This window comes from Schistocerca piceifrons, chromosome 8 (assembly GCF_021461385.2).
Source record: "Schistocerca piceifrons isolate TAMUIC-IGC-003096 chromosome 8, iqSchPice1.1, whole genome shotgun sequence".
Lineage (NCBI taxonomy): Eukaryota > Metazoa > Arthropoda > Insecta > Orthoptera > Acrididae > Schistocerca > Schistocerca piceifrons.
The window spans coordinates 99,465,197-99,484,451 of record NC_060145.1 but is presented as its reverse complement, the minus strand read 5'-3'; positions in this window follow the sequence as shown (position 1 = coordinate 99,484,451).

The window sequence follows — 19,255 nt, the reverse complement described above, 5'->3', positions numbered from 1 at the left end:
TTTCACCTGTTTCATACATCTTGCACACCAGATGGAAGACTGTTGTCATGGCTGGCTCTTCCAGGGCAATTATTAGTTCTGATGGAATATCGTCTGCTTCCAGAGCCTTGTTTTGACTTTAACTTTCAGAGCTTCATCAAATTCTTTTTGCAGTATCATATCTCCCCCCTCATCTTCATCTACATTCACTTCCCTTTCTATAATATTGCTTTCAAGTTCATCTCTCTTGTACAGACCCTCGACATACTCCTTTCAGCTTTTCCTTCTTTGCTTGGGACTGATTTACTGTCTGAGCTCTTGATATTCATACAGCTGCTTCTCTTTTCCCTGAAGGCCACATTAATTTTCTTGTAGATGTTATCTACCTTTCTCCTCATTATATATGCTTCTATGTCCTTATATTTGTCCTCTAGCCATTCCTGCTTAGTCATTTTGCACTTCCCGTCAGTCTCATTTTTTAGACATTTGTAGTCCCTTTTGCCTGCTTCATTTGCTACATTTTTAAATTTTCTCCTTCCATCAATTAAATTCAATACCTCTTGTGTTATCCTAGGATTTCTACTAGGCCTTGTCTTTTTACCTACTTGATCCTCTGCTGCCTTCACTATTTCATCTCTTAAAGCTACCCATTTCTCTTCTACAATATTTCTTTTCCCTGTTCTAGTCAACCATTGCCTAGTGATTGCTCTGAAGCTCTCAACAACATCTGGTTGTTTCTACTTATCCAGGTCCCATCTCCTTAATTAACTATCTTTTTCCAATTTCTTCACTTTTAATCTATAGTTAATAACCAATAAATTGTGGTCAGAGTTCACATTTGCCCCTGGAAATGTCTTACAATTTAAAATTTGGTTCCTAAATCTCTATCTATCCATTATGTAATCAATCTGAAACTTTACGGTACCTCCAGGTCTCTTCCACATATGATGATTCTTAAACAAATTGTTGAATTATGGCCTGTGCAAAATTCTGTCAAGTGGTTTCCTCTTTCATTTCTTTCCCCCAATCCATATTCACCTACTATTTTTCCATATCTTCCTCTTGCTACTATTAAATTCCAGTCACTCATCACAATTAAATTTTCATTTCCTTTAGCTGTCTGAATAATTTCTTTTATATCATTATACATTTCTTCAGTCTCTTCATCACCTGTGGAGCTAGTTGGCATGTAAACTCGTACTATTGAGGTAGGTGTAGGCTTTGCGTCTATCTTGGGTATGATAATGCACTCATTATGTAGTTCATAGCAGCTTACCCACATTCTTTTTTATTAAACCCACTCCTGCATTACCACTTTGTATTTATAAACCTGTATTCACCTGACCAGAAGTCCTGCTCCCCCTGCCACCAAACTTCAATAATTCCCACTATACCTAAATTCAGCCTGTCCATTTCCCTTTTTAAATTTTTAACCTGCCTGCCAAATTAAGAGGTCTAACATTTCATGCTCTGATCTGATGATGACATTCTTCTGAATAATCCCACCTGGAAATCTGAATGGGGGTTCTATTTTCCCTCCGGAATATATTACCAAACACAATGCTATCATCATTTAACCATACAATAAAGCTGCATGTCCTCAGGAAAAATTATGGCTGTAGTTTCCCTTTGCTTTCAGCCATTCTATAGCAGAACATTAAAGAGATGGGGAGGCTCATATATTTACATTAGGTGAGGACTTCAGTTCATACTTAGAAGCAATATGATATCTTTGGGGGAACAAGTACACCTTGAGTTATCAGTGGTAGTGTTAAAAGAGCAAGATACTACTAAGAAAACTTATTATGCTATCATTATATAGTTCTCCTAACAGTGATGTCAATATCATTTTCACAAAATTATTGCAAGTGCAAGACATGGTGCATACTCCTAAATGACCTATTCTTATATGTGGAGATTTAAATAGTAATATTCTCCTGAGATCCCATGTCCATTAAAATGAACATGTAGTTTTTTGGTTGTTATTTTGGAGGTATAAGTTTTTGATAAGCACAGTCCACTGTCCAAGAAAGCAGTGTGTTTGATGCTTGCATCTGTTGGAGCTTGGCCATACTAAATGAACAACTGAGCTTCTGTGTTAGTATCTCTGCTGATGGTCAACAGGGCAGGTGAATGTGTATGGTTCATTGGTATAGTGTCTCTGCTTTGCTTTAAGTGAAACTTGTAGGAATTTGGAAGAAAGCCGCCATGGACAGTTGCATAAGCTACTCATGGCCTGTAAGTGCAATGTGTTGAGATCTAGGTTATAGAAATATGTATGCAAAACCATTTTGGGATGAGCTAGCTGTGCTATGGGAAACCTGCACAATGCAGTGGTAATAGCTGGAGTAGGCAAAACAGACTCACCACATCAGGGCAAGAGCCGTGTCATGAGTTATTTGAAAGGTGCCAGATAATAGACCATCAAAAGTGGCATTACCATGATGCCAGGGCTTTGATAGACAATGAGACAACTGGGTGCCAGCAACTCCAGGAGTAAGAAATAGTGTGTTAGCAGTGAGTGTAAACTACTTTAATCAAGGGTGTATGGGGCATGTGCAGAGGCAGTGCTTCCCAGCCATGGAACAATAGGGGTGGTATGAACCATCAGCATATTATGGGAATAGCAAAAGTTGTTAGTCTGGGAGATAATAAGCTCTTGTTAAACTCAAGAAGGAACACCAAAACTTTCAGAAGGCATTCCCACTAAAACAAAATCAAGGAAATATGAATGCAGAGCCATATTGGGCCATAGTGGGTATAGTAGATGGGAAAAATAAGTTTTTGTTAGACATGGGACACATGTGTCTGTGACCTCGAGTGACTTAGTGGGTAGGAGGCAGTGAACTGCCCCTCTCCCCCACTCTACAATTTGTGTGGGGTGGGTAATAATGAACGTGGCCACTGGCATCAATATGGTGAATTTACAATTAGAGGCAACCAAGCTTATGTATAGAGTGGAGGTGGTGTCTCATGTGAGGGCTACAGCATGATCTTGGGGTTAGATTTTCTGCATCGGTACTGTGCCTTAATTGACCTCTGACAACTTGTCGTGGTATTTAATGGGAAGACATTATGGCTAGCAGAAGCTGCCATCAATGTTGATCTGTCACAAGCAGCATCTGTCATAGTAGGCAATCCAGTTAAACTGCAAGCAATGTCATTAAAGCTTCATTCAAATGACTGTGAGTTAAATGGCACCAGGAAGTCACTGTGGATGAATGGGGACCCTGACTTACTAGTTGGTATGTTGTGTACAGTGGAACTGCTGGAGGTTAGTGATGTATTGGACACAGTTTAATGAAATGAAGTATTGTACACGTACAGGAAAAGGATGGAGGTGAGGTAATATTCACCAATGTGGATAATTTTGGCACCAAGGAGGTTAAGCTGTTAAACAGGATTTCAGTAGCAGCATTAGAAATTCCAGAAGAGGAAGATTGATGCACAAAAGGTGTAAGCTATGAAATCATGCAGGATGCCACTAATACTGCATTGTATGAGAAGGTTAAGCATTTGAGGTGAACACAGAATGCATAGGTTGAAGAACTACTGTAAGAGTTTCAAGATTTGTTCTTTCCATTGGGGCTATTGCCTGTAACACCTGTGACACAACGCAGTATTCCTATAGGGAACAAAGCACTGGTGTACTGGAAACTGAACAGAATACCATGGTTCCTGCAGCCAATTTTAGAAGAATTTATCAATCAGCAGTTAGCCAACAGCATAATAGCAGAGAGTAGTGGCCCATGGGGGGCAACATTCATAATCGTACCAACAAAGTCTTCCAGATGGTTCAAGAAAGACTACTGTAATTGGAACTGTCAGATAATCACAAATGCTTACCCCACTCTAAACATCATAGAAACAGTTGACGATCTTGTGCAGTGCCAGGATTTCTCAATGACTGATTTGAAGAATGGCAGAACAGCGTTGGAGGTGATTCCACCCAACTGACCAAAGACTGCATTTTTGGTACCTTGGGGTCACTATCAGTACAGAAGGCTGCTATTTGCTTTGAAAAATGCACCAGCATTTGTTAGATGAAGTGTTGAAGGGATTAAAACCTCATCAGTGTTTAGTGTATTTGGATGACATAATTGTGTTTTCAAGAGATATGCAAGAATATAGGCAGTGGCTGAGAGAAGTATTCATGAAATTTCGGATTGTACATTTAACACTGAATATTGGAAAGTGTCAGTTTGGATTGGGAGAAGGGATTATTTAGTCACGTAATTAGTAAGGACATTGTGAGGACTGATCTGAAGTTAATACAGGCAGCACAAGATTTTCCAATACCAGGAACAAGCAAAGAATTACAATCTTTCCTGGGACTTGTGAATTATTATAGGAAGTTCATGAAAGGATCTGCAGATATCACATGATTTCTTACACAATTGCTGAGAAAGGGCATCAAATTTGTATGGTTGGAGGTGTGTCAGAAAGCATTTGATGAAGGAAGTATTTATGTTGAGTCAGTTACTGGTGTTCCCAGATCTTCAGAAGGAATTTATATTATCACGCAATGTGTTTTGAGCCAGGAGGCTAGTGGAGAAGAACAGCCCTATTGCTTTTGCATCGAAACAATTGAACAGAGCCATGTGAAATTATTTCACTATGGAGAGGAAGATGCTTAGTCTGGTGTACAGAATAAAGTACTTCCAGTATTACCTTTATGGGAGACAGTTTAAAGCATCGACCAATAATGCTGCTCTGAAGTGGTTACTAGGACTGAAGGACCAGTCCAGTAGACAGATGAGATGAGCATTATAGCTCATTGAATTTGAGTATGAAATAATCTACAAACTGGGGAAAAACATGGAAATGCAAATGCATTAAGCAGGAAGGTAGTGGCGATAGAGGAACTAGGTCATGACCTTGCTGAGGGACAAGCAGCACAGAGTACTGATCCAGAATGTAAACAGCAGCAGTTCAGCATGTGTCATGGTTGTTATGTAAGGGGACAAGAATGGGACCATGATTGATCATACTAGCAAAGCTAAGGGAAGAGGTGCTTAAAGAGATGCATGATCACTTTTTGTCTGCCCAGGGAGGATACAGAGCAAAAAAACTGGAGGGCATCAGAGAAGTACTGGTAAAAAGAAAGGAAAAGTGATGTCAATCAATATGTTTGGGATTGTGTTCATTGTGTGCAATGTGCAAATTTAAGTAAAAAATAAGCACTGACGCAGATGTTTCCAGAAGCTGTGGAACTATTTCAGTTTATTCGGATGGATGTGATAGGGTCGTTTTAACCCTGCAGTGCAATTGTCCACTACAGTGGATGATTCTTAATGTCACATCTTTGGCATTTTTAATCAGTCTTGAGGCTGTAACTGCACGCAAGGCACAGCACTCTGTAGGGAGTATCCACTAGAGCAGATTACGTGTATTTGCATCTTCAGGACTGATTAAAAACACCAAAGAAGCGATCATTAACAGCTGTCCACTGTAGTGGGCAACTGCACCACAGGGTTAACCAAATTCCAGCAGTAAATCAACTTGTGCTGACTGTAATAGACCATTTCTCTCATTACATCTAGTGGTGCCGATGCCAGACCAGCAGGCAGTTACAGTCACACAAATGTTGGCGAAAAGATGGATGCTGAAGTTCGGCATACCAGAGACAATAATAATTAAACAAGGGAAGGACATCATGTCAGACCTGATGAAGGAGCTGTGTTAGTTGTTGAGGGTGAAGAAATTAAGAACTAGTCCACTTCATCCTCAGTCAGTTGGAGGGATGAGGCAGGTACATCAAACAATCAGGAGGTTGCTCCCACCACAATGCCTGGGATATACATTTATCTTTTGTGGTGTGTGCGTATTATTCAAAAATACACACCAGTAGAGGGTTTTCACCATTTTAGGTAGTGTATGGTAAAGAAATGTCATTGCCATTCAGTATGGTTAAAGGGAGCAGGAATAGAGAGTGAGTCCAAGAATTCAAGATCTGTGAGAGAAGTTTGGAAGAGGATCCAAAAAGCAAACACCGAATCACTGAAGAGGCAAGAGGAGGCAGTGAAGTGCATGGAAGCTTTACCTCAATAGCAAGTGAGCCAATGGGTGATGTGGTCAAGTCCATATACTCCAAAATGGAAACAAAAGGTTTGTGACATGATACCACAGCCCATACCAAGTGATTGAGATCATGTCACAGAAGGGAGAGACAAGGAATGGGAGATTAGTTTCAGTAAAAAAGTAGGGAGCATATTTTGGTCTGTGAGGCCCTTGCTATTGTGGCACTTCTAAATTCCAAATTTTGAGATCCCTACAGTCTGCCCTAGCAGACAACTCTATCCACACAGTCACACTTGGACTTTCTTCAAAGAGCCCATGTGTGATAGGCAACTGCTGACACGAGTTCCTCCCCCCCCCCCCCCCCCCACAACCACCTCCACCACCACCACCACCACCACCACCACCACCACCACAAGCCAAAACAGATGCTTCTGCTGGATTTTCCCTAGCTATAGATGACACCATTCTCATGTGTGTGTATGTGTGCCGAGCGGTAGTAACAGTGGCTACACGAGTGCGTTATTTGCTACTCAATGAATGTGCAGTATTTTCTAATGAGGACCTGGGTGCTGTATGAAGACTTATAACTGCTGCAACCCGATGGCTTCCCAATGGCAGTGCATGGACATATTTTGCTGAGTCACCCTTGAATTGCATTTTTCAGATAACTTTCAGGCACCTCATTTACCAAACACAGTGGCATACCTGCTAGCACTGCTCGAATGTACAGCTGCCTATTTTAATCACAGACTTTGTCATTGTGCGTCCCTCCCTCCAATATCGGGGACAGTAAATTCTGCACGTAGTGATATAATTTTGCCATGCAAATTATTAACTGATTCTTGTCTATGCCTAACAACCATGTGCACCCTGCTTGCTCACTTTCTGGACTCACAGAATTTTGATTTCACCCTCCACATACATCAGCACCACCTGGTCATAGTACTCGCTTAGATCAAGACTGTGTTTCTTGCATTCTACACAGGTCAGAAGTTAAAACATGTGTCAATGGTTTGAATTTCTGTACCATGACTGGAGAAACTAAGAACTGTACCAACATGGATCTGAACTGTAATAAACAAACTGCTAAACAATTTTATAAGTATTTTTCAACAGCATGTAGTTTGTGGATAAATAAATAATCATGTGGCTGAAATTCTAACTTGTGTAGTATTCTAAAATATGTGTTCCATTCCACTGCACCCCCACCTACTCTCCCTTTTAAATTCAGTAGCAATGCACACTGTGCAGTGAGTACTGATAGCACAGAACTCATACCCACACTGGTGACCCGAATTCTCGAATTTTCCGTAGAGTGTGTCCTTCCATTAGAGTGCCCCTTGTATACCTCTGTGCCACACCGTGTCTGCATGAGCACCAAACATCCAATCCTTGTCTTCCCCCGTCCTCATATGTCCAGCTACACTTATTACCGAGATGCAGCATGTCATGGGGAATGGTCCCACAGACCAAACCTCTGGAACCTCATCCACAGTGGAGAGCATTCCCTCTAATCACAGTCATGCAAATATCCTTCCAATCCTCAATCACAGAGACCTGCCTTTAATCAGTCCCTCATGCAATTAGCCCAACTCATGAGCACTGCTGTGCCACTGGCACAGCCCCAGCACCATCCAGTCATCTGGGTATAACTTCCACCCACTTTGCCACTTTCAATGCTGTGACCCATGCCTATGGTCTGCTTCTGCTGAGGAAATCTTAATCAGATCTGGAATCATGAGTGACAGAATGAAATTCACCCTTATCATAGCACAGCTTGACCCAAGGTCATGGTGGTCATGACATTATCACCAACCCCCCACCCTCTGGCAGCTAAAATAACATGAAAAAGTGCCTAATCATGCTCTTAGGCTCATCAGAAATGCAGCACTCCTGGACCTTGTTTTCATTGAATAACTGACTTGAGACCCAACCAGCTCCTGCAGCACCTCCACACCTTAGCTGAACCCTGTGTCTTGCCGAACAAATTCCTCTTCCACAACTGGAGTTCTTGCATGCCTGCGGCCGTCTGTACTGCATTCACCAAGCAAGAACATACAGACACTGATGCAGCCACCATGATAGCAGATAGGGTGTTCCAATCCTCAACATACTGGCAGTTCTTCTTACTTGCCTCCCATCACACTGACCACCCCCCACCCCCCCCCCCCCCCCCCACCACCATGCAACAAGTCTCCCAGCTGCTCCAAAGCAAAGCCGAGGAGGATGCCACCACCTGTGCCTCAGGACATGCAATCCAATTTAGCGTACATCACAGTGCACTTGAGCAGTGAGTTGTCCAACTCAACTGCCACCCTTGCATGCTCACACCCTTCTGCCTCCAACTCTCCCCCCCCCCCCCCCTCCCCTTGTCACTACCCTTCGCAGCTGAGACCATTATCCAAATGGTTTGCGCAACTACCAGTGTGCACAGCTGCACAGGTGTGACAACCTCCACCCCTTCCCCAACCCATCTGGTGAGCAGGCAATGAGCTCTTGGCAGTGATGCAGCAAACTGCCAACCACAGTGCTCATGGCACCCAAACATGGTTGCTGCACCCAGTTGCTCTACAATTTGAGGCGTAGCTTCTCAACATCATCCCTTTTGAGATGGGAGATCTGTGAACAGAAGTGCAGTGTGAGTCACACGCAAGACAGGTGGCAGCAATTGGCTCCATTGTATGTAGTTCTACACCGTATGATAGAGACCTTATGGTCGCTGTGGGAGAAGCAGTTAAAATACTGTTAATTTTATTTATTTAATTTTGTAATTGTTTATTAATTGCTATTATCATTGTAATTAGTTATGAGAGTGAATGGTGATGTGAATGTGAAGTACTTTTTTATGCATAGTTTTTATACTATACATCACTGAAGTAATCAGTCACATGAAGAGTTTCAAGGCAGATGTTTGTATTAGTCATTCATACTGGGGACTTTATTATAAACTATTTAGTCAGTTTATGGTACTGGGGAAAAGAGAATATGATTTCAGAAAAATAGTTTTGTTTAAAGGGAATTAATTTTATATTTGTGGGTTTTCAAAATTTATTTATGTTAATTAGCTTTTCTGATTCAGAGACCAAATTTTGATTGGTTCTATATATCATGCAGGATTGAGTGGGCTTGGTGCTGCTTTCTGACTGGCTGCGATGTTGCTCTGCCAATCAGAAATTAGCGTATTTGTGTGTATTTTGGGAACTAGAACCTTCCTTGGCATGGAGAGATGAGTGGAGTCAGGGCTTGGATCTCATAGTGATCAGACGTATTGATATGTGCTCTAGCGAAAATTATTAATATTGTGATATTTCAGTACTAAAGTGTTTGTGCAGTGCTATAAAGAGTAGAAGACAATTGATTTAAAGCAAAGTGTAGAATTCAGAACATTTGGTGACATTTAAATAATTCATTACTATGTGGCGTGTTGCTTACTTGGGAACTTGAACATTTTATTCCGTGAAACGAATACCACCAATATTTGAGAGAGAGAGAGAGAGAGAGAATGAATGAGAGAGAGAGAGAGAGAGAGAGAGAAGAAGAAGAATAAGAAGAAGAAGAAAAGAAAAAAACAATCTGTTTTAAGCTGTCAGTTTAGGAGTACCATAAACTGGCTACAATCATGAATGAGGTGCGCATGTGAACTTTTCAGACTGTGTACAGTTTAGAGTAAGGCTTGGTAGCAATGTGTATGCAAGCTTATTGTAATAGAGTGAAATATTATGCAAACAAATACTTTCATTTAACTGTTTCCTTCCACTGCCAAAACAATTTTAGTCTGACTTGAAGATTATGGCATGTACAGCTGTTTTTTCTATAGCTTTTTCCGGCTGAGAAATGTAAGCTGGTATCCACAAGGAGGCATGTTTTTTTAAGAAGAAATTAGATTAGATTAAATTAGATTAATACTAGTTCCATGGATCATGAATACGATATTTCGTAATGATGTGGAACGAGTCAAATTTTCCAATACATTACATAATTAAGTTAATTTAACAACATAATTAAGTTAATATAACAACTTTTTATTTTATTTTATTTTTAAATTTTTATGATTTTTTGTTTTGTTTTTTTTTTCTTAATTTATATCTAAAAATTCCTCTATGAAGTAGAAGGAGTTGTCATTCACAAATTCTTTTAATTTCTTCTTAAATACTTTTTGGTTATCTGTCAGACTTTTGATACTATTTGGTAAGTGACCAAAGACTTTAGTGGCAGTATAATTCACCTCTTTCTGTGCCAAAGTTAGATTTAATCTTGAATAGTGAAGATCATCATTTCTCCTAGTATTGTAGTTATGCACACTGCTATTACTTTTGAATTGGGTTTGGTTGTTAATAACAAATTTCATAAGAGAGTATATATACTGAGAAGCTACTATAAATATCCCTAGATCCTTAAATAAATGTCTGCAGGATGATCTTGGGTGGACTCCAGCTATTATTCTGATTACACGCTTTTGTGCAATAAATACTTTATTCCTCAGTGATGAATTAACCCAAAATATGATGCCATATGCAAGCAATGAGTGAAAATAGGCATAGTAAGCTAATTTACTAAAATGTTTATCACCAAAATTTGCAATGACCCTTATTGCATAAGTAGCTGAACTCAAACGCTTCAGCAGATCATCAATGTGTTTCTTCCAATTTAATCTCTCATCAATGGACACACCTAAAAATTTTGAATATTCTACCTTAGCTATATGCTTCTGATTAAGGTCTATATTTATTAATGGCATCATACCATTTACTGTACAGAACTGTATGTACTGTGTCTTATCAAAATTCAGTGAGAGTCCGTTTACAAGGAACCACTCAATAATTTTCTGAAAGACATTATTGACAATTTCATCAGTTAATTCTTGTTTGTCAGGTGTGATTACTATACTTGTATCATCAGCAAAGAGAACTAACTTTGCCTGTTCACGAATATAGAATGGCAAGTCATTAATATATATTAAGAACAACAAAGGACCCAAACTGACCCTTGTGGAACCCCATTCTTGATAGTTCCCCAGTTTGAGGAATGTGCTGATCTTTGCATATTATGAGAAGTGCTTATTTCAACTTTCTGCACTCTTCCAGTTAGGTACGAATTAAACCATTTGTGCACTGTCCCACTCATGCCACAATACTTGAGCTTGTCTAGCAGAATTTCATGATTTACACAATCAAAAGCCTTTGAGAGATCACAAAAAATCCCAATGGGTGGTGTTTGGTTATTCAGATCATTCAAAATTTGATTGGTGAAAGCATATATGGCATTTTCTATTGAAAAACCTTTCTGGAAATCAAACTGACATTTTGTTAGTACTTCATTTTTACAGATATGTGAAGCTACTCTTGAATACATGACTTTCTCAAAAATTTTGGATAAAGCTGTTAGAAGGGACCACCAGGTGACTGGAACTTAAAAAATCATGTTGTGTGACAAAAAATGGTGCATCTCAGCTCAGGAAGTATAAAAAGCTGTAGAGAACAGAACCGTGGTTGAGAATAAACGTGAAAACAAACAGTGTCAAACAGTAATCGAAAGACAGGATAGAGCAGTGTGTGACAAAGTGAAACAGCAGAACACTGCAACGAGAATTCTAATACTATGGTGGGAAGAAGAAGGACATCACAGATATGACATAAGAACCATTGTGGAGTTAGCAGATGGAACGATGGATGCAGCAGCAGCCAATATTTCAACAACTGCATTGATCGGATTGGTGGTAGATGGCAATCAAGAATAGGATAGCTGGAGGCAGAGGATGGACCCACAGCTCCAGTGCGCTGAGACTATAGGTGACAAATGGAGATATGTTAAGTTTAGTTCATCTGTTGTTTGCTTGTGTCAAAATACTTTTTAAAATGGAAGGGGATGATAATTCTGTAGTTGTGTAGGAAGAGAATGGATTCAGTTTGATGAACATTCCAGTCAGACAAGCACTACAGGGCAGAGAAATGTGGGTGAATTAGAAATTAATGATGTTTCAGTTTCCAATTTATAACACTTATCTCCACTAGTAGGAGAGAAACAGGGACAATATGTTTCAACAGATGTATGTAGGGGAGAAAGTACCAGCTCTTTTAAAAATAGATTGAGTGATTTTAGTGAATCTGATTTATTTGACATGAGCCAGGGTGACATAAATGAACAGGAGGCAAGAGAGGCAATGCCAAACTTGATATGTTGCAAGTAAACCAAACTGTACAGAAAAGTGTAAAGATGTTAACAGCATTAATGCTTAGCATCAACAAAGCAAATATAAATTTAGCTAGCAAGCTTAAGCAGCAGTCTGGTACTTTGCTTAGCATCAATGAAGCAAATAAAAATGTAGCTAATGAAATTAATCAGCAGTCTGATACTATAACTGGTTTAGCTGGTGAGCTTTAAAAGTTCAAAGTTGAAATTGATACTAAGTTTAAAAAAACAGGCTGTTGCTCTAAAGGAAATGTGGTGAAATGAGTTGAAGGTTTTTGATGAAAAGGTAGAAGTTAAAGTTTCTTGAGTTGAGGAAAACTGTAAGAAATTCTCAGATAATCTAAGAAGGAATTAAGAGAGACTACACAAATGGTAGCTAATGAAAGCAAGCAAAGAGAGGGTGAGATTCAAGAAAATGTTCAGATAGTAGGGCACAAAGCAGCTAGAGTGCTAGGTATATGTGAAAGTGAGCATACAATTTTGATTAGTAAAATCAATGAAGAAATTGAAAATTGTTTAAAAGCTGTAAAGGTTGTGTCATGGAAGAAGTATAAACTAAAATGGGTCAATTGACTAGTCAGGTGGGGGCACTAGCAAATGAGTTTTGTGATCATAACAACAGACAAACTAAAGTAGAACATAACAACTCCACTTAAGTACATGCTAATGGATCGCAGTCTCCAGTATATGACAATACTGATGTCCAAAATGAACAACACAGGGGAGAGCAAGCAGGAGAGAGCATTAAAGATGTTGCCATTTGCAGGACAGGAATGCTAGTTTAAAATGGCTAGAAAATCCTTTTGTGATGTGTAATGAAGAAGTGACTAAATTAGAAAGTAATAATGTGGGTAGCACAAATGAGGCAAATAACATCAAAATATGTGTATTTAATGGTGGCTTGGTGATGTTTTGAATAGGAACAGGCAAACACTGCAGCAATGAGGACTTGATATGTGTGTGTACAGATAATGGCACAGGTGCAAATCAATAGGGAAATGTGTGCAATGTTACATACAGATGAGGAATCTTTCCATGAAGAAGGAGAGAGCACAGGTAGTAAATAATTGCAGAATTTAGATGAGAGAAATGTTGTGGATATGATAATGAGAATTTGTTTTTAGTATGGGCAGAGGTGCACATTGAGGATGACCATAGTGGGGGTCAGTTAAGTAATGGTTTGGAGAAGGTTCAGGAAGAGACAGGGGATGGGCCAAGGTGTTTTAATCTGTCATTATGGGATGGACTGCCTGCTACTACAAGGACAAATAGTGAAAATAATTTTTCAAATATCTATATAATCTCTAGCCATGGGGAAGGTTTTGAGAGAAGGGAGGTTGTACGCAATTTGCTAGATGAATCTAAGTATTGCAGAAAAATGTAATACATGGTTGAGTATAATGAATATGGCACTGAGGAAAGGGGAATTGATCCAGAAGAGTTTCTGATTGGAAGAGGTATTTACACTAACAGTAGAAGTAAAATGAGGTAGGGGGCCTCCTGACTTTGGTAGGCACACCACTTGGCGAGCGCTGCCTTCCATAGCTGGTTGTGTCCATTCTTATTTTCTAGTCCACTCTATCTTAACTCTTTCCTATCCAGATTCTCTTCCCACTGTGCTCACCAATTTTTGTTTTACTCTTTTCTATCTAGGGTCTATCACATTGTATGTGACCATAGCTTCTGTAAATGAGGTGATTCAGCAGTTCTACCCTTAAAACATCTGCCACGTTGTGCATTAACAAAAATTCTTGTAAATCAGAGCAAGAAATACTGTTGTAGCATATTTTATATGCTGGGGGTTCAATGTTCTGTATGAAAGTTGAATTGGAAGTAATAACATTGTGGTGTTCATTCTGGATGGTAAATTAGAGTCAACTTTGGAGTTTCTTACAATGAATGTGTGCTGTGGTGATTGGAGGCTAATGATGGGAAAAAGTAACAATATTGAAGGAAGCAAAGTGGAGTCTGCTTCAGTGAAAGTCTGTGGTTATTTAGTAAAGGCAGTATGGCCTGAAGCTGGTTTTTGTAGGTAGCAATGCCCAAAAAGGGGTACTTACTACAATCAAGAGTTGGAAGTTTGGAACGAACAGTCAGTGGTTCCTCTGTCACATGTTGTAGTTGAAATAATAAGACCCAAAAGGAAGCTAACTTTAATAATAGAGGTTCATGTGGAGGAAAAAGGTGTTAATGTTGTTGTGATACCTGGAGACATAAGAGATGAAGTATAGCAACATTCTGTTGCATGTGATATGAATGTAAGGGTTGAGTAGGCACATTTATTTTGTTAAACCATGTGAAAGTAAGATAGAGAGAGAATTGAACTCTAGTAATTGGATAGCCAAGGAAAAATAAATTCAGAAATGGGCCCTTGAACATAGTGAGTATTGTAATGCTGAAGGTATTTGGCAGATGAAAGAAGTTGGGGTAAATATCTCAGAGGGATTGCTCTCTTTGCAGTGCTAGGTAAATGACAATTACCAGCTACTTGAGTTATTGACAGTATTATTACAGTTTCTTTTCGTGTTGTCAGTCTTCCTGTTCTGTCATTTTAGACTTTGGTCACCCATCTTTAACTTTTTTCACTTCTGTAGTTGAGTTGAAGCAGCCAGGGTTATTATCATGGTTGGTTAGTTGGATGGTTTGGAGAAGGAGACCAGACAGCGTGGTCATCGGTCTCGTCGGACTAGGGAAGGATGGGGAAGGAAGTTGGCCGAGCCCTTTCAGAGGAACCATCCTGGCATTTGCCTGGAGTGATTTAGGGAAATCACGGAAAACCTAAATCAGGATGGCCGGACACGGGATTGAACCGTCGTCCTCCCAAATGCGAGTCCAGTGTCTATCCACTGCGCGTTATTATCATGTTTAAGGTATTGAACAGAGAGACATGTTTAATTGTGGAAGGAAGGGATAGTATAATTTGAAGTGCTTACAGGATGTAGTTGTGAAAATTATGTGATTAATGATGATTTAAGTTAATGTGGTGGTAGTGAGAGGTGTTACGCTGATTAAAATGGTTAGTGGACATATTAAGTGATTTCCAGCATGGTTTCAGAAGAGGTCAAAGTACCACATCAGCAGGAGTACAATTTGTCCATAATGTACTTGAAAAAATAAATGAAAAATCCCAAGTAGCAGGAGTATTCCTGGACCTCTCAAGGGCTTTTGACAGATTACATCATGACGTGCTCTTATCAAAAATTGCAAAGATTGGTGTCACTGCAAAACTCAGGCAATTGCTAGAAACATATTTAAAGCATAGACAACAGTGCACAGAGATTATGTACTCTAATGCAGAAATACTGGAGGGGACAAGGCCAAGTATAAGAAATATACTGTTTGGTGTTCCTCAGGGCTCTATTTTAGGTCCAGTCCTATTCGTATGCTATGTAAATGATTTCCCAAGTTTTCTTGACAATAAGCAATTGATCACCATTGAAAATTTTAATCAATCAATCATCAGTCAGTTCCTTTTATTTGACTGAAGACAACATTGCTGTTGCATAAAACATTGCCAAGTACAAGTTATTTCTTTGTGGACAACAGAATATAATGTTACATATAACTTACATAAATTTTAGTTTATACTTGTATAAGTTATTTCTTTGTGGGCAACAGAATACAATGTTACATATTAAACTTACAAAAATTTCAATTTACACTTTTATATTACCCAATTTATAATATACGTAATTTAGTTCACATTATAGTTAAATCATTTATAGTATTACATAAAAATTCCTGAGCATTACAAAAAGCCTTCGTTTTTAGTCATGATTCCATCACCATTTTAAATTTATTGTGTGGCAGTTCTTTAATACTGTGTGGTATTTTGTTCAGAAACACCTTGCCAATGTGTGTAAAATTGTTTTTGGTCTTGGATAGTCTAGTCCAGGGGACATGTATCAAGTTTCTGTTCCTGGTGTCATAAGTATGGACATTAGCCCTAGTATCATATATAAGCGCATTTTCTTTGGCATAGGAGAGTATGTACAAGCTGGGAACAGTAAGTATTTTGTATTTGGTGAAGTATTCTTTGCAGGAATTTGTTTTGTAAACCAAAAATGCAACTTACTACTTTCTTCTGGAAACCAAGTGGTCCAAACAGACAAAATACTGTGAGTAATGATATTCTACCAAAAACCTGCATAGACTGTAAGTTCTTGTGTTTATGGATAGATGATTGACTTTCATGGACGCAGCAAGCTGATTATGTCTGTAAAAAAAAAAAAAAATAACACCCAGTCTGTATGTATTAAGAACATTATCACCTTACCTTAATGCTGAAACCCCAAGGACTGTATATTATGGATCGTGTATCCTTTCTTGTTTTATGGAATAGTGTTTTGGGGTGGGACACGCCAAACTAATATAAAAAAGAGTTTTCATACTGCAGAAACGAGCCTTTAGGATCATAGCACAAGTAAAACCAAGAACTTCTTGCAAACCCCTATTCATTAGACAAAATATTGTCACAGTTTATGCCATGTATATACTAGAAACTACAATGCTAGTGAAAGAAGACACTAAGATCACAAAAAGAATCATGAATATTCACAAATATGAAACAAGGCATAGAAAAGATTTTCATATGGTTAACAGAAGATTAACTTTAAGAGCTAAAAGCCCCTATGTCAAAGGAGCTGTTTTGAATAACTTGTTACCAAATGAAGTTAAGATATTGACAGGAGATACTTTTAAAAAGTGAGTCAAACACTGGATTATCCAAAAATTCCCTTATAACTCGGATTTATCATGTAATAAGAAATAATGTAAACTAAAATAAATTGTAATTGTAAAAACTATATTTATAATCAGTCAAAAATGCACATGCATGTAAAATTATGTGTAAGGAGCAATAAATTGAATTGAATTGAGTACGTAAAATGTACTGAGGATGACATGTGAAGAAACATATTAATAAATAGGGACTAATGAGGAATAAGGTGTTTTGTTGCACCCAGAGGTGTGTGATAATTATGAAAAACCGATAATGACAGAGTAAGATGACATGTTGCAAGGACATGACATGTTGTTCTGATGGGAAATGGTTAACAAATTTTTGTCGTATGGAGAAATACGAGATGTGACTAATTCAAACAAACTAAGAAATATGATACAGTAGAGTTTTACTGGGAATACTCACTAGTTATTCTAATATGACTAAAATCAAGTGTGTGAGGGAAAGACTGAAAGAAAGTGATATGAAGAATTTTGTAAATAATTTCAAGATTCTGGATGTAATTCTTCCTGTATTGGGGCAAATAATTTTACTGTGAGGATTCTGAAAGGCACTGTAGGCTACCTGCAATACATCCAACTGAATATATAAACTGTGTAGACGAAGTAGTAACAAGTGGTATTATGTTGTAAAACTTGGTAAAAGAATGATTTGTGCTAGTTTTCTTTTTTTAAAAATAATTTCCAATCCTAGTTAAGTAAAATTTACTGAGTTAGTTAAGTAAATCTAGAAAATGCTTTCATTAGCAACCTGCTTTACTAAAGTCACAGTTTGATTCTCACTGAGAGGTAATAATTTTTCAAGTGCTTTATATTAGTACCACTTGAGTATACCAGATGAAGAATATTGTCTCTTAATTTACTTCTGATGAGGAAAATATTGAAAATAATTAAAAATGTTGTTACAAACCAGAGAAGGAAAGTTGCTACTCACCATATAGCGGAGGTGCTGAGTCGTGATAGGCACAACAAAACGATTCACCTTTGTTAGTCACTGTCCTCACCCATCTTGTCCCCTCCCTGTTCCCATACCAGCACCATCCAGCCATCATTTCACTGCCACACTCAGTCTTTTAATTTCTTTTTGTTTCTCTCCTTTCCGCTACTTACCCCCTCCCCCCTCCGCACCTTCTCTCCTGCCCTACGTCTAAACTGCAACACTTCACTGTCCACCGCTCCCACCATACTATCCCTCCCCCTCCCCACCCCAGCCTCCTCCTTCCCCCCACCCAGTCGCCACTCCCATCATGCACTGGTGCTGTTGCTCGCAGTGTGGTTTCAGTTCTCTGAGACTGCAGACGTGTGTGTGTGTGTGTGTGTGTGTGTGTGTGTGTGTGTGTGTGTGTGTGTGTGAATCTTTTGTTGTGCCTATCGCGACTCAGCATCTCTGCTATATGGTGAGTATCAACTTTCCTTCTCTGGTATTGTTACATTCCATCCTGGATTTCCCATTGTTTAAAAATGTTGTTAGTTATATAAATAAAAAGAAAAATTTTAAGAAAAATATTAATTACAATATTTATCTTCCAGAAAGTTGTCGTGTAAAGTTGTAGTCTTAGACGAAACTCTGTTTTCAGGGACTATGGACTTCTAATTAAATCCTGAAATATGTTGGAAGTGACGCTGAAGTGTCATGGACATCACACAAATAAGGTGCCGTAACAATGTGAGATACATAATTCATAATGTAGCATGACAATAGAGAAGTACCGACTATAAACTAGGATTAACCTACAAACAATACATGGATGCACTATAAAGCAAAAAGTGCAGGAAAAATTTAAAGACTGAATTTCATTATTTAACCAAAATACTGTAAACAATAGGACCTGTGGTCTAGGGGTAACGTCTTTGATTCATAATCAAAACGTCTTCAGTCCCGATTTCGATCCCCGCCACTGCCAAAACTTTGATAAATAATCAGCATTGGCGGCCGAAGACTTCCGGCATAAGAAGTCAGCCTCATTCTGCCAACGGCCTTGTCAAAGAGGGCGGACGAGCGGATAGAGGTTCAGGGCACTCTCTTGTCCTAGGGGTGGGAAATTGCCCCTAAAGGCGGAAGAATCAGCAATGATCAACGACATGAGGATGCAGAGGGCAATGGAAACCACTGCATTAAAGACACGTAACATGTATCCACAGGACATGTGGCCTATAATTGAAGAAGTATCATGATGATCTCTCCATTGGCAAAAGATTCCGGAATAGTCCCCCACTCAGATCTCTGGGAGGGGACTGCCAAGGGGGAGGTTACCATGAGAAAAAGATTGAATAATCAACGAAAGGATAACTTTCTACGAGTCGGGGCGTGGAATGTCAGAAGCTT